At 42.1% G+C, this 15684-nt stretch overlaps 1 protein-coding gene and 1 long non-coding RNA gene across 4 annotated transcripts in view; one reads left to right on the top strand and one right to left on the bottom strand.

Moving 5' to 3' along the window:
- Window positions 1–7425: 7425 nt before the first annotated feature.
- Window positions 7426–13708, bottom strand: LOC111262822 (uncharacterized). 2 transcript variants are annotated; one of them, XR_002681875.2, is made up of 3 exons: window positions 12357–13708; window positions 12159–12221; window positions 7426–11957 (listed from the first exon to the last, which is right to left on the bottom strand). It is a non-coding gene; the product is annotated as an uncharacterized LOC111262822 (long non-coding RNA). The 2 variants fall into 2 exon arrangements; XR_015312061.1 differs by lacking the exon at window positions 12357–13708 and having other exon boundaries at window positions 12159–12347.
- Window positions 11819–15684, top strand: part of UbcE2H (ubiquitin conjugating enzyme E2H) — a 28362-nt gene continuing 24496 nt past the window's right edge. Inside the window, exon 1 of one of the 2 annotated variants that reach the window (XM_022837382.2) lies at window positions 11819–11959. The gene's annotated coding sequence lies outside the window, so the exon portion shown is untranslated. The remainder of the gene's footprint in view (window positions 11960–15684) is intronic. The other variant, XM_022837388.2, reaches the window with a different exon arrangement.

The raw sequence follows: 15684 nt of genomic DNA, 5'->3' as shown, positions 1-15684 counted from the left end.
TTCACTATAGCTGTAGCGACAGTTTTCAAAGTAATTGGACTGAATTTTCCTGTAACAGATCCTGCACCTCATTATCGATTTTTCGCGTCTGTTTAGAGCGTAGTTCTAAAAAGCCAATTTCTGCTACAGCCGACAAATGCAGCTTATGTTCTTTTTGATTTACCCACATAATCTACGTTGAATCAGCTGGACCCAGTTGTCCCTACAGAATACAGCAGAGTTGAATAGGCCGTTCTTCAGCATAGATTTTGATTGCACAAAAGATTTTTGCGATCGAAACTAGCTAAAGCAAAAAGCACAGCAACGCAATGAAACACAAACAACAAGTGAGTTAAGTTTCGGAGCAAGCAAATAAACGAGATGTAGAGGTAGCAAAAGCCGCCAAAATTATCTGTTTAACGATTTGACACTTTGCATATACTTTGCACTACCAAATCCATTACTAATTGTAATATATTATAGTAGGGGTCTAGCAAATTTGCCTCAAGGGTACATATATCCTGACCTTGAAATCGGCAGGAAATTTTAATAATTCATAATTTGTCGAGATACATACCTTTGCACTATATACCTGGCTGCTAAACTTGAAAATTGAGCAATAATGTGTTATAGGAGTACTTTAAAACAACCATTTTAGAAAACATTTTATTACACACGTATAACATGTGTTTAATATGATTCTGTCTGTCGGCTCAGAAAGCTATTGATCCAAAAAGACGACGGCGTTGATTGCGCTTCGTGTAAAATACACTAGAAAAAGTCTTAAAAAATATTTTAAAACATAACAATAGAATCCGCGGATGATGTCTACAGTAGCAAAGAGGATGAAACTTAATGCCAGCGATATTAAATGCACGATAGATCTTATTTCATCACCTTGAGCTTTCAGTGAAAACATCATTTGAAGCAATGCACGTACAGTCACTCTGATAAAATACGTAGAAAAGGTAAGACTACACTGTTATACAATGTTAATAAACAAATGTATCATGTAAACGGCAGCTCAAAATACAACAGATTGATATGACTACTAGTGTATGTGCAGTAGGTAGAGGACAAATAGTTGTACCTTTGCTAATTTAAGTAGAAACAGAAGTCAGGAGCAGTCGTGAGGCGCATCGAAAAAATATTTCAAACCGAACTACCTGCAACAGCACGCATATAAGACATGCGCCTAGAACTTTTTGAGGAAACAACACAGATGCCTTTAGAAAGTTTGGTTACTTTTTGCTACTTTTTTTTTTTTTACGAATTATTGATAAAACGAATCTCTCGCTAGGTAGTAATCGCCTCTCGTCAGCGGGATAAGAAGAGACCGATCGTGCGTTGATATCGCGCGCAATTTTTACTGTGTGGTAAGGGGTTAATAGAAAATTAGTAGGAAAGGCCGCTTGGTTTCTGCGTATTATGCGCAAGCACCAGAATCTGTGCGGGCACCCCCGTCCGTTCAAAAAATTTTCTGTCTCAAAATTGTCCTAGTTAGCACATGTAGCGTTTGCGGCTGATTTAATCACAATTTACGTCATTAAATTTTACGTCAAATCTAACGTCATTATCTACTTTCGTAAATACTTAACATGTGTGCTCCTTACAAACACATAACTTAAATGAGTTGCCGAATTCAAAGCTAAATTGTAAGAAACTACAAGCTTTGTTAATTCAGAGTCGATAGCGATTACTAGGAAATGTTGGGTAATTACGTAAAAGACAAACGATCTTACTATAAGACGAAATCCAGCGTGAAGGTGTAAGTCAGATACCAAACCTTCGCTCTTATTTATTATAGAGAACAATATATTATAGTACCTTATAGTAAACATATTATAGTACGTGGTGTTCACTTTTTGTTTGTTTCCAAACCAAAGGTTTTGTGGGCTGGCTGAAAGAGCGTACATTTTTTTATTATATAAATTTATTTCTTACATTACACGTATGTATAGTTATGCTCGTAACAATACCGATAGTCGCTTATGATGACGGCGGTAGCGTTTTCAAAATTACCGAAGTCTATCATGTGAGGTGTGAGAAAAACACATAAAACAAGTATAAATGAAGTTGTTACCTGCGGGCCACCGGTTTAATGCATCACATTTGACTAATGAAATATATATAAAAAAAGATCTAATGCAAATATTACAAAATGTTTGTTTAATATATTTCTCATTAGAAAGCGATCCCTTTTAGAATCATCGACATATTGGTGTTTTGTTTCGTGGTAATGTAGCACGACAATACAGCCTGACAGTGCGAATTGATTGCCTTCTTCATTGATACAGGCCCGCACTCAATGAGGAAAAAATTGTTTCAGGTTTGTCCGTAACTTCAAATTAATTACACTAAATGAACGCCTAGCGAGCTACATCTAGCTAGAGGATGGAAAATGCCCCCTCAACTTTCTTTAAATAAAGCGATAAAGCGTTTCCCGAAGGTTTTTCTTATCTATTGTTGATTGAAAGGCTTTTGATTACCACAGGAAGACTATCCGTTTAAATGCATACTCAAAAGTACCTAACAGTCAAAATTCTATTTGTAAATGTCGCATCACTTAGGCCCTGCCAATATTTTTGCTACGTCGCAATTTAGTTGTGCCATATTCAGGTCAATGAAGGAAGCGCGTTGAGACAACTGCAGTCTTGGAAATCCGCAGAGGTTACGCAACCAACGTTGATAGCTCAGAAGGACAATAGACGGCCAGAACTAGTGAGGCCTAGACGTCTGAACATATGCTACGTCAGAGAATAGAGTTCAAACGGACCTCCAGAAGCGCTGACTAAAGGACGGCCGTGACCCTAGAACATGATGACGGGTTATGCTGAGAGGAACGGCTCTACTGAATAAACGCGCATTTAATATCACAACCTAACACTCAGTAGTAATCACACCACACAACGATACGCAATCGTGAAGTCCGTGATACAACAGCACAATATACATTCGCTCTTATGATATACGATTAGAATTATTGTCACGTTTAGCCGAAAAATTCGAATTGCAAACGGACATTTGATGTACATAGACAACTAGGAAAAATCATGGATTGACTTTCTAAAAAGGACCGTTGACAAAATAATCACCATCTCAACTCGGGTCTTCGAGTTGAGATAGTAAACGTTTGATCGTTTGAGCGTTGATCGTTAATTGTGTATAAATCGAAACTTTTGTGTTGAATTTGCATTTGTGCCTTACGATATAGAAGATGGAGATATAAAAAATCCAAATACAGCAACGTAACAAATTATCTCTATTTGCTTTAAAAAATCCAGTCAAATCACGATTTAATACCGTAAGGACACATTATTCGTATCACTTTGTTTTAAAGTATTTAGAAAAATTTGAAAACCGTCGGCAAGATATTCTTGGTCGACTACATATGGTTCTTTACACTAGTTAATTCGGATTTTCATACTAGTTTTTTTGGGTTTTCCATGCAGAATAGGCAGCTTCCTCTGTCATGTCGACACCGAGATCGTGAGATTCCTTTCTTACGAGCTCATCACACAAGAGACAAAAATGTTTTGTTTTCACTTTTGGACTTGATTGCTGTTCCGTCCATCATAACCGACAGGAAATGCCCAGGAAAGTGCTATCTACACTACATTAACTACCTAAAAAAGATCTAGACAGATGCGTAAAAAACTCCAAGCCAATTTTACGAACGATACCATGGTGCAAATAACGCAGCGATTTTCGTTGCTTCAATCCTTTGCAAAGTCAAAAAACAAGGATGTCGATTCCGGCGAAGGTCACAAACGAAAAATGGTAATTTTTGTGAACCCAGAAAATAGCACAGTTCGAGCTATTTGTTCTTCTGCCCACACCGTAGCGTAGCTTATTAACAGTAAATCTATCAGAACAATGGACCATTATTGGTGCTATTTACTTTTGGCACAAGTTCGTTCATTTTCAAGCAACTCGAGAACGTTGCAATAAGGTTAAACATAAAGGAAGATGCAAAACGGTCGTTATGTGAGGGCGAATCCAGATATATGCCCCTCTTCGCGCCGATAAGTGCTGTGATGATTAAGACTTATAGGGCATAATAAACCGATATATTTTAGCTTATTAGTTTTATGTTAATCATTACTGTTATCAATTAAAGTAGTAGTAGGCATAAGCAATTTGATATTTTCACTAACATCTCTATTTATATATGCATCCGTTTGCAATTGGTCGTCGGGAAACACCAATAACTCCATTGGCTGGTGGAAAAGCAGGCTGCCGGCGACGCTAGGCCTTTGGCCCGTGTGAACAAAGCGGTGAGCTTGCTGGCCGTTCTCACTGAAGCTCATTTTCTTACACGTCATGTTTACCCAGATACATCCTGGCCTGCTCTGTGCAGCTTCGGCGTTTTAGCAGCTCAGCTATTAACCCGCGCATCATTGCATTAGCTAAAGAGCCGCGAGAATTAGCAATGAAACAAGTCGATAAATGAAAGAACATCATAATCGCATTATGAATGGAAGAAACCCTACTTGTTATTATTGACAATCGTAATTCATGGAACGTCAAGGAATAACGTACGGTTCTTAGCCTGGCATTTGCCAGTCTTATAACGATAAAAGGGGGCTTAACAAAAAGTAAAATCGGTTAATCGTGCCCCCGTGTCCCTTTCGATATACATTAAGATAAATATGCCTCTATGACTGGATGTTCGGCTGCTGTTCTAAATCTAGCACATCGGTTGTTCGTTTCATTCGATCAAAAAAACCACTAGCTTACCATATATTAGCAGATTGCAGTTCATCGACAAGCTAATTTCTGCAAGAGATCCTTTTATATTATTATGCAAATCGTATAATGTATACTAGCCGTCATGATGTACCAGTAGATTTTCGGGGACGTCTCGTTTGTGCCAGTTGTTAATAGAAAACTTCTAGAGAGCACCATTATGCGTAATGTCTTTGGTGGTAAAACTCATAACGGTGGTGTTAACGCTCTATTCCTTGCAAATTCATGCCTATGAAAGAACTGCATTGCTATCGATGCATAGTTTTAACACAGTGACTTCAATTATATCAAACGTTTATTATTGACATTACATTGGGTAACATGTAAGTATTGATTGATTCGTTTGTCTTGTTCAGAAACGATTCTGCAATGACACCTGATTCGTTTGCACGTATGCAGTGTTCAGCCGTTCCTCAGTGATATTTTAACTACTATAAAGTTAATGCTTTACTAAACTTCGCTGCTTATTTAAAACCCCTGATTATTGGAGTTTATTATTTTCAGTCATCGAACTTATCGATACATGGTCAATTAAACTTAAATATATTAAGTTCCCGAAAATGTATTGACCATTTTAATTAGCCAAAATTAATGCAAATAATATTCACATTTAAAAATTACTAAACTAAATAGGTTCTATCTTGATCAATGAGCTAGTGCCATTTTCCTGGTAGCGCCATAATTTCATTACTACAGAACTTATGGTGACACTTGTTGTCCCCCCTTTGCAACAAAATTAAGCATCATTAAAGAAATTGCAGTATTCGTACTATATGAATGCATTACAACTTCTCATGCAAGCTCTTTATTTTTAAATGTATGTGGTCTGGCATTGTCATATTGAAAGATGACGCCTTCTCTGTTGACAAGCCCCAGTCGATTTTTTCAAGGACTTGTTGTAACCTTGTTTATTGCGGGCAGCGAAGGTCCAAATGAATGATTTCGGCAGTTGCACGATTTTCTTCTAGTTCCACCAAACTCCTTTTTGGGTGTCAGTTTAAGCTCTGTCGTAAGTTGTAAAGCACATTTTTTTTATTTTCGCAATGTCCTATGTGATCCACTTTTCGCCAATCGTTTTAAAATTGGTTGATCTCGTTGCATTTTTGTTGCATTCATTCTCCAGATGGGAGTAGGATTCAGTAAATTTTCTTGCGTCAATTTGTGTAGCGCCTGAACATTTTTTGAGTTTTTTTTGTAACTAACTTTAGTCAAATAACTTGAAACTACTTGGTGGTAGAGTTTAGTTTGGTGGCAATATCGTGGCTACTCACGTGATGATCTTACTCAACTTTCGCATTACTTTCATCCATAACAATCGATTGGGACGACAAGTATCTTTCACATCGAAACTTTCAGAAAGAAGGCGACAGGACCATTTTGGGGCCATTTTTTTCCGATAACATCTCTTAACCATAAACAGCCCGAATTTCTCTAAAGGCCTTCACAGCGCTGGTGTGCTCCTCGTAATAAGATTGTGAAATGTAGTAGATTTTTAAGAAAATTTCACTCATTTTCAAGGCGCTATCTTAAATAAAGTCATTCTAGCAATTTTTGCACTTGTGTTACTGCTAAATCTCAGCTTTAAATGACGCCGACCTGATATGACTCAATTTAACTGCTATCTAAATGGAGAAACAGTCAATACTTATATTTTATTATATGTACATTATTATATATTTATTATAGGAAAATTTGATGTTTAAATTTCTAAAAAAAAACTATTTCGAGGACCTGCGTTACGTGTATTGTACATTAAATACGCCATGTGTAGAATTTTTCAGCGGCCATAAATACCTCACCACCGGCGCTTTGTTGTCATTATTCCATAAGTTGAGAAGTAACAGTTACTTTATTCCGATATTTTTATCTATGCTTTGCGTACTATGCAAACCAAATCGTACCGAAAAAGTTTTCCAAGCAAATAAAAGCTCTTTTTTAAACTTTTTCTTTCTTTCTTATTATCTTATGTATTTATCTTGGAGGCTTAATTTCAAAAAATTTTTATCAGTTCATAAATTCTTTAATTACCGTTTACCTACGATGCTTATCGATATATGCATAGAATCATAGAGCTTAACAAGCTGCAGGGTCAAAGTACAAATTGATTCGCACTAATACTTATGAAGAGACTGTGGCGCTAATTATAATATTAAAAAAAAACATTGTCCTGTTTGAATTAGATACTTCTGTCTACCCTATTTTTTGCAAAAATAATAAGCGGTACAGGCTTGTTTTATGGTATTCGCCATGGCATCTATCAACGTTCGCGGCCTGTTCGTAGCATATGTTTTACTATGAAATGCAAGTCAACGCCTTAATTGGCGTTCTTTATTGCCTCAGATAGAAGGTTCACTAAAAATGGAAGTCTTTCTAAATCTGTCCAAGTCTAAATCTACAATTTGGCTAAATCGTAGAAATTGCAGACTCATAAATTATGCCACGCCTAATATCCCCCCACTATAACCTAATCTAAATTGTGAAGAAACAAAGACAACATCGTTCGATAATGCCAATAATTGATGTCTTCACTAGTCAGTGGAGATAGTGGACCCTTTAGTAACAAATAAATCTGGGAAAATAGGTCCCATTCAATGGAAGCTGGAACAATTGTAAAAGCGTAACTTATATCAGTCGTCAATTAATGTTTGCATTGAGAGATTTAATTGAGAGTTTTAACTTTAAATGATAACGAATGTGTACGTCCTAAGTGCTTCATTTATTTCTTAAATCCAAAAAATGTTACGACTGAGACGTTTTCGAATTTTGTCGATCCGGTTCCCATCTCGGCGACCTTTCCTAGATTGCGCACTTTTTCTAGTTTAGGAAGCGATACAATTATTCTTGTCGACAGCACTAACGAATCTTATAAAACAACATACTGTTAAAGTAGATTAAAACCAGTAAAAAACAACTATTCTTCGTTCACGTTAGTACAGAAACAAACTAACATCGTAGTTCTTCTAATTCCAACTATGTGCACTAAAGATCTTTATTACTTTATAACAGCTTGGCCCGCATTGTACGAGTCGTCGTAGTTTTCTCTGAAACATGACGCGTTCTGGCTGTTACGAAATGCTTCATAATTCAGCGCAGTTAGTACATCAATATAACGTTCATAGGTGTGGTGCCTATTGACGGTGCTGACACGCAGCGATATTTATTTGTGTCACATTCTTCGATAACAATTACGAAGATCGCGCAAACTGAGCGTCTGGCTTACGTATGTTGTATGCATCCTAGCGAAATGGCAGCGACAACACGACAGTGATGGTCAGCCTTCTAGGCAAATTCTCCTAAGCTGTCCAGGCCGATGTTTTTATCGGCAAAAAGCAATAGCTTTTATACCACCCGACACTTAAGCCTTTATCCCGATAAACTATATTGCGTCTCGGCCACGAGCGCTATATTTTCTTTATACTGCGTCTTAGCTTAATTGTTGCTACTGCTGTGGTCTCGTCGTCGTCGTTATGACGCCGCTTAAATTGCGCGATCTCCGTGAATCGAATCGCAGCGAAGAGCCAGCAAGCTAAACATTCGCCAGAGCCTGCTAAGCGGTTAGGAGCAGGCAATTGAGCTGTTGTCCTGTAGCCTAAAAACCAAAGCGATGATGCAGCAGATAAATGTAACAACCACTCTATTGTGTCATACGAAGAATGGACAGCGGTCAATCGGTCAGTCGATCGGTCGGGTGGCTGGGTGGTTAGGTAAGGGCAGGCAGCCTAGCAGGTAGTGTTTTTATAAGTAAGTGCGACAATTACTGCTACTGTCCATATAATGATCATGGTGATTATGATGATGATTTTGTGATCGACACAGGGGAGGGCAGTTCGTTTGGACTGGAGAATCAGCAGCAAGAGGATCGGCACGGTCGGGTACATCCAATGCCTTCCGTCCTGCCTTGGGTAATAATTTACTCAGTCTTTATCGCCGCCTTTCTCAGCTTTTCGATGGCTTCGATAACGTACGCAATTTTTACCGTTATAATAGCACTGATAGCGATCGTACTAATAGTAGTAACGGTAAGTGTGTGACCGTGTAGGTAATAATATCAACAAAAAACAATACGCGCCACGCTCTCAGCCTATTAATATTAGCAAAGACGCCAACAGGTGACAGACGATGCATTATATATGTATATATACGTATTGTTACTATTGAGGACGCACCTTGCGCCGTCAGCGAAGTAGGCCGATAGCTGGTAATAGGTAGGCAGCATTTGTTTCACGCTGCCAGGGGTCAAGTATCTGTAGTAATGCTAAAGGGTAGCGTAGGTCGCACAACTCGAAAGGGATTATCCAGTAGGCAGGCTTGGCTAGCTGCTACGACGATGAGCGGACTTTCGATTTAATCCTTTAGCTAATGTTCGAATCCTGCCACGAGACAAACAGGTTCGTATGTCGCCAGTTCTGTCGTCGTCTACCGCCACCAGATTTGAGCAGCAACAGCTGTAGCATGAGCAGTAAGACCGCTATCGTTGCCACGCATTAGCCGTCAGAAACAAAAATGTGATTATGACGAGTATTGTCACTGCACACTGGTACGACGACGATAGTCGACGTGTACGGCAGCTAGTCGTCTTTCTGTTCTATCATAGCATCGGCACAGGACAGCAGCAGGCGAGCTAGAAGAACAGGCAACGCCGGTTTTGTCAGCGGTCTCTCACAACAGCGTCAGTGGGCCAGCATGGTAACACAGTAATAACAGCAGCAGACAATGTGAGTGACTCTTATCCTCCAAGACCCCGCCTATTCTTGACAATACTTTCCCTATTTGCCCCCTTTCTCTCACTGTAACCCTCTAATGCTGCATAGCCTCCGTACCTTTTCTTGTCTCTTCCCCAATTTTGGAGGAAGGGCGTGGGGTGAACCCCCAAGCATCTATGTTGAATAGATCTCCCATTCAGCATAGGGTGTATGATGTAGTCTGTCTGTCCTGCTCAGCGTCACCGCCATCGCCGAAAGGCAACGCGTAAATTATCACCACAGCGTTTCAACCCGTCATTTGCTCAATGGCGTATTTGCCTGGTGTAGCAGTCCGACCAGACAGTATATAGCCGCGCAGCGTCCGCGCAGCCCGGTAATACAAACATGCACTAGAAAAGAATTAAAAGGTCTCCATAAAAGGGTCGACATGGGTTTCGACAGGCCTCAGGTTCCGCAAATATCTCCGCGACTCCGCGACACAGATCTACTGTCCGAGCTAAATCGAGCGATGGATGTATTTATAAAGCATGTTTGGCTTGTCATCAATGATTTCGATAGGCCGACACTTTTCAGCCTCCATTACCTCCAATATTGTTCCGCATTGTGTAGGCAACACCTGATACTGTAAATACAGTATGTGTCACTTTTTCTTCGTTTTGTTTGCCATCCTCTATAGCGGTAGCTTCATCATGCCGTTTATCAGAAGCCATTCGCACTATCGCTATGTGTGCACGCCATGCTAGCACATACGAGCTCCGTCGTTATTATAGTGAAGGAGATTGAGATTTCACAGTAGACTGTCATCATCTTAATGTCTCGGTCGTATTTCTTTTTTTGTTATCATCACCCCGCGTATGAGAACTATGATCGTTTTTCAAAAAAGTAAGCTATCATCCGGTGCATACAGCTTGTAATAGATCACGGCCGCATTATAATTAGCTTTTAGAACAACAGTACTGCTTTGGCCCCGGTGACTGCGTATGTTGTTGCCGTTAGCCAGCTCTTCTGGGCATCATTGTCGCAGCAGCTGTACTGGGCGGGCAAACCCTACGATACCACACCGTGTCGCACAAAGCATCTCGGCACAGAGCGTCTTGCAGGAGGCAAACAGGCCAAAAACCAACGGCAACGTCAGGAAGACAGATGCACGGACAAAGCAAGCAACAACGCAAGCGATTGAGCTGATTAAGTGAGCAAACGCCCAACATCTGATGGGTAGTTGCCACCGATACGCCAATACAATCACCATCACCGACGCCGCTACGAATGCTGTGATCTGCTGCACGCCAACTCGTCACACTCGTGCCTACAGTTTATCCAGTATCAGTAGATGGACAGAACCCATCTGTCTTCTAACTGAACTAAAACGAGTACATTGCCTCTCGTCAGACGACGATATTTTGCTGCTATTGTAGAGCTTCGCTGCGACCACACAGATACGATGTATAATCGAATGAATGATGATGACAGCAGACAGATGACGATCTAGTAGTTGGCCTGATCAACAGAAGTGGCAAAAAGCAACAGCCAACCATCGTTATTTGCTTTTATTATTACTAGCTCCAGCTGCTGTTTATTGACTATTATATACCAGCGTGGTGTTGCTTTGTTTGAATGTTCGTTCGGTATCATCGTTCGCGCTTTAACTCGTGTTAGCTTTTTTCCTACATGCATTGCTGTACGACGCGTTCTCAATTGTCGCGCATAGTCGCTTACCTTTTCTGTGTGGGAGCGAGCGCAGCAGCAGCCGATTTGTCGTATCACTCAATGGCTGCGCGTTATGTCCCAATCCCTGTCATCAATTTTCTTTCTGAACTTTATTATATATATATATATATATAAGATTTTTCTTTTTTGACTTTGTCATCATTTTCGTCGTTGGCGGGGCTGTGCCATTCCTTCCGTCGAAGCACCAGCGGCAGCCACCTCCATTCATCGTTTCCTGCCGCTGCCGCCGCCGCTATCGATGCCGCTGCTGCTGGAAGTGGTGGCTATCGGCCCGTCGTCGCAAGAGCCCCGCTTTGTGTCCGCTGCTGCTGGGACGGGCAGCTAGGGTGATTACGCCAGCAGCCGCCGTCGTGTGCGGTGTCGCTCCCGCTGCTTGACGCTGCCGCTGTCTCGTTGTCGTCGGCGGACGCACAAACAGACGGACGCCTAATGATGGTACTGCTAGTGGGCGAGGGCCTGCGAGCGGCCCTCTCCACCGCCAGGCGACGCATGCGCCTCGGGCTGCATCAGCTGTTTGTGCTACTGGGCCAGCCTTGTACATTGATGGGCCAATCTGCGGCTGCGTTGAGCGTCTCCGGCGTTGTCTATTCCTTGAGCTCTCTATTTGTGGTGTTGCCGTCGTGCGAGTAGAGCTTGTCTACGGCTGGCTGCTCGATTGACTACTTACTGCTACACTACTGCCTGCAATCCGATCGAGGATTTCGTGTGACTACTACGACTACAGCTGCAACTGTTCCTACCGCAACAGTAATTTGGACGAATCCTGGACGACCCCGTGACTACGGCGTAGCATAGTATCTGTAAGTACGATGACGGTGTTAAGAGACGCGAATCTCGTCCTCGAAAATTTGAGAGAACCTGTCTAGATCACCATTTGCGATTCTGATTACTTCGGAATAGGGGATCGAATCTTCTGCTAGTGACTGAATTGCCTACTAGTTTTTACCAGCAGCAGCAGTGGCAGTTGTATCCCATCTCGCAGCGAATGTTAATTAGTACCTTGTCAACTTGCCATTCATTGTATTGCCTGAACCATTGGCTAGTATCAGCTCCTTCTGCAAACTGGGAACACCGTGAAAGATTAGACGAGAGAAGAAAACAAACAATCGACACACTGATTTCGTATCCATATATATACATTCGGCTATATTTATACACATCATACATGTACAATAACAGAAATAACAATATCAGTACCGGCCAACTGACGAAAACGCGTTCCGAACCCAGCCAGTCAGCCCGCTAGCCATCCAATCGTCCAGCTAGTCTAGCACGCCAAATCGTCGTGCTTGGATCGACGTTTGGCTGTACTTTTTCACGACGACGGGAATGAGCGACTGAGCGAACGTACGACGTCATACAGGGTAGGGGGAATCAAAGGAGCAGGACAGCTCTCACACACGCACGCACGCACACGAATCTTCTTTGAGGTAGCTAAAACACCCACAGCAGTGGTGTCCTGCCCCGCTCTCCTAAGTTAGCCTGTGTGTTATTCGTATAGCCTGTTTAGTCATTAGTGGATGTGTGCCTAGTGCCTGCAGTGATGGCAATCGGCGACCCTGACAGCGTAATAGCGATCCCTACTCGCATCTTTTGCTGCTGTTGGATCGTTGGGCTGGCCACCGACTGGTCAGCAGCAACAGCAGTAGTAGCAACAACAATAACTTGTGTTAAGACTGCAATATTGAGAGGAAGAGTAGAAAGGGATCGACAAACGAATAAGAAAGACGACGGTGGCGTCCGTCAGCGTTGATATTAACTGGCTGGCTGACGACGAAAGCCTCCTGCTGCAGCTGCTAAAATTAACCGTGGTTGTTTCAGTAGTGCACAGTTGCAGCAGCGGCGCTGCTGCAGGACACGAACCTATTCACATCGGCTCGATCGTCGGTTTGCTTTAGGCCCGCTGTTTTTCCGAGAAGGATTATAGGACAACTTACCAACTACGAGCCAGATACCTGCTAACGATATGTAAGAGCCTACAGCTGATTTATTGCAACTAGCGTACAAAGCGTGTATTTAGGACAACTGATTGACTTAAGAGAATTGCCTGCGTTTGCCATGCAATAATTAGTTGGAGTACATAGACTGCATCAGCTCTATGGTAGGCTACCCGCATATCGTCTTTGTGTTTATAGCCCCGACCGCTGGACGTTTAATGGCAACAGACTTGCTTCTGCTGCGTGTTGGACGCACCAAACGTCTGATATAACACTGCGCCTCAAAGCTGGTTTGTTCGAGCGAAAGCCGAACGAACAAACTGAAAACACTTTTTGATTCTTCGCTTCTTCGTATCCCCCATTACGATAGCTATCATTGCGTGCGAAGAAATCGTGCAACATGCTTTGCACATTTAACGTGCATGTCTAACAACTGACAAAGCGATCCTACAATAGATGAAAGTGTCTCACCTAGACACTTCGCTGTTTAAAATTTCGTTAACGAGCCAAAAATGACCTGATGTCCAGCTAACGCTGTTGACAGTCGCTCTTAGCTCTCCGTATCGAGTATTATTTACTAGAAACATCGGCCGCAGCGGCAGTATCAATAAAAATAGATGAAACCATTTTAGACGTGATGCTGTCCTGAAAGAAATAGTTTTGTTGCTGGGTAGGTTTCTGCTATTTGCAGTTACCGTAAATGCGAGTATTAGCGTTGTTGCCGCTTCGGTTGGTTGAGAGCTGGCCAACAAATGGGCCGACTGGCAGGCCACGCGAGAGATTGCCCATCACTACAAACTTCTAAACTGCTGCTACTCGACTACTCTGTGTTGGTGTTTTTTTCCGCTGGTGCTGTTGTTGTGCTGTGTTGTGAGTGCCTGCCTGTTGCCGTTGCCGCTGCTGCTGTTGTTGTTGTTATTGTTGTTGTTGATGCTGCCATGAACAGCACCGGCCGTAGTTAGGGGGACGCGAGGCGAAATGCCAGTCTTCATTAATTTAGTTTTCGTCGTACTGTCAACGAAATTGTTGTCACGAAGTAAGTTTGTACGTGAATGAGTTTGTGTACGTCTGTGCATTAGAGGCAGATGGAATTAGCAACATTACCACGAAGTAAACAGTTGTCCGTCTGCTAGTGTTTTCGTTGTTTCTTAGCGTCGCGCAATGAACGGCGTATCGCTGTCGTGTCATTATCGTTTCAAAAATGAGAATGAAGTTGACTAGTACGCTCGCATAAACGATACTGATGACAACTATAGGCCTCTTATATTGCAACGGGTGTACGGGCAGCTAGTAAATATCTACTATGCACAGATAACAAGCACCGATTGAAACCAGCTAACCTCGAGCAGTTGAAACGAGCAACACTACAGATCGGCCAGATGATTTAGACCAGCCATAGACGACTTCGTGGGTCGCATTCTTTGTTGTTCACTTCATTGGCGACCCTTATGGCGATCTTTGCAACAACAACAACAACAGCAACAACTGCATCACTCTATCACAACAGAAAAAGGGGCAAGACAGAGGAATCGGAAGCAGTCAGGACAGTGCGCGAGATATAATGTTAGTTCTCGCTACCATAAGATGGAGGATTCAGCTGAAACTTCTGCTGCTGCTGGTGCTGCTGCTGCTGCTGTGTAGTGGATGCTGTCGCTGTGATGCTGGCGATGGTCTCTGCCTGCTTCTACGAGGAGAGGCCGTCGTGGTAGCGCAGCTACGTGTGCCTGTGTGTTAGCTAGTTGCTTGCATGTTTAACTATTTTGCTTAGTGGTTGAGTAGTGTTGGTGACCGCTTGCCGACCCCTCGGCAAACGAACTGGGTTCGTCGGTCGGCCTGGACTTTCCGCTGGCCTGGTCTCAGGCTGACGCGTCTTTCCCATCAACCTGAGCAAGCTAAGAAAAGTAAGGGGGCTTCGATTCAATGGCTGTCGTACGTCGAGTCGATGTAAAGACGCGTATATTATTTAATAATTGAAGGTTATTGCAAGCATTATTCAATGCGGGTAGCGATATTCGAGATGACTAATCAGATGCTGTAACACGCTGAATAAAATATCACTATAGAAAAGTGATCGTAAAATCAAGAAAGAAATGAAACTGCTCTATACGTGCGCTACACGTATCGATACAGATGTTCTTTACGTTCCTTACGCCCAATACACTGAATTGATTACCGATGCTGTTGCTGTAGACGATCGAACTAATTTCGTTCAGCAGCTCATCATTTCGTAATAAAATCAAAAACGCAATGCTAATAGACTTCAAACGGAAACAAAGAGGCCTATGGGTATTACAAGTGGAGCAAGCGGCGCGCAGGCGGGCGGATGTCTGTCCAGATAGGGGCAGATGGGCGAGGAGTTAAGGGAAAGGATAGGATGGGAGTTTTGGGGTGGGGGGATGGCTCCTAAAAATATGATGAGAAAGGGCCGCAATCATATATAATTTGTTATATGTGATTGCGGCGAATATATAGATATATATATTCGCCACAATCATTGTCAATGGACCTGCTTGACTTAGTTCTATATTAACCGTTTGTTATTGGCAAGCGCATACACATGCCACGATTATCTATTACATTGAAATCAT

This window comes from Varroa jacobsoni, unplaced genomic scaffold, assembly GCF_002532875.2.
Source record: "Varroa jacobsoni isolate VJ856 unplaced genomic scaffold, vjacob_1.0 scaffold_705, whole genome shotgun sequence".
Lineage (NCBI taxonomy): Eukaryota > Metazoa > Arthropoda > Arachnida > Mesostigmata > Varroidae > Varroa > Varroa jacobsoni.
Note: the sequence above shows the minus strand (reverse complement) of the source record. Positions and strands in the feature narration are given on the sequence as shown.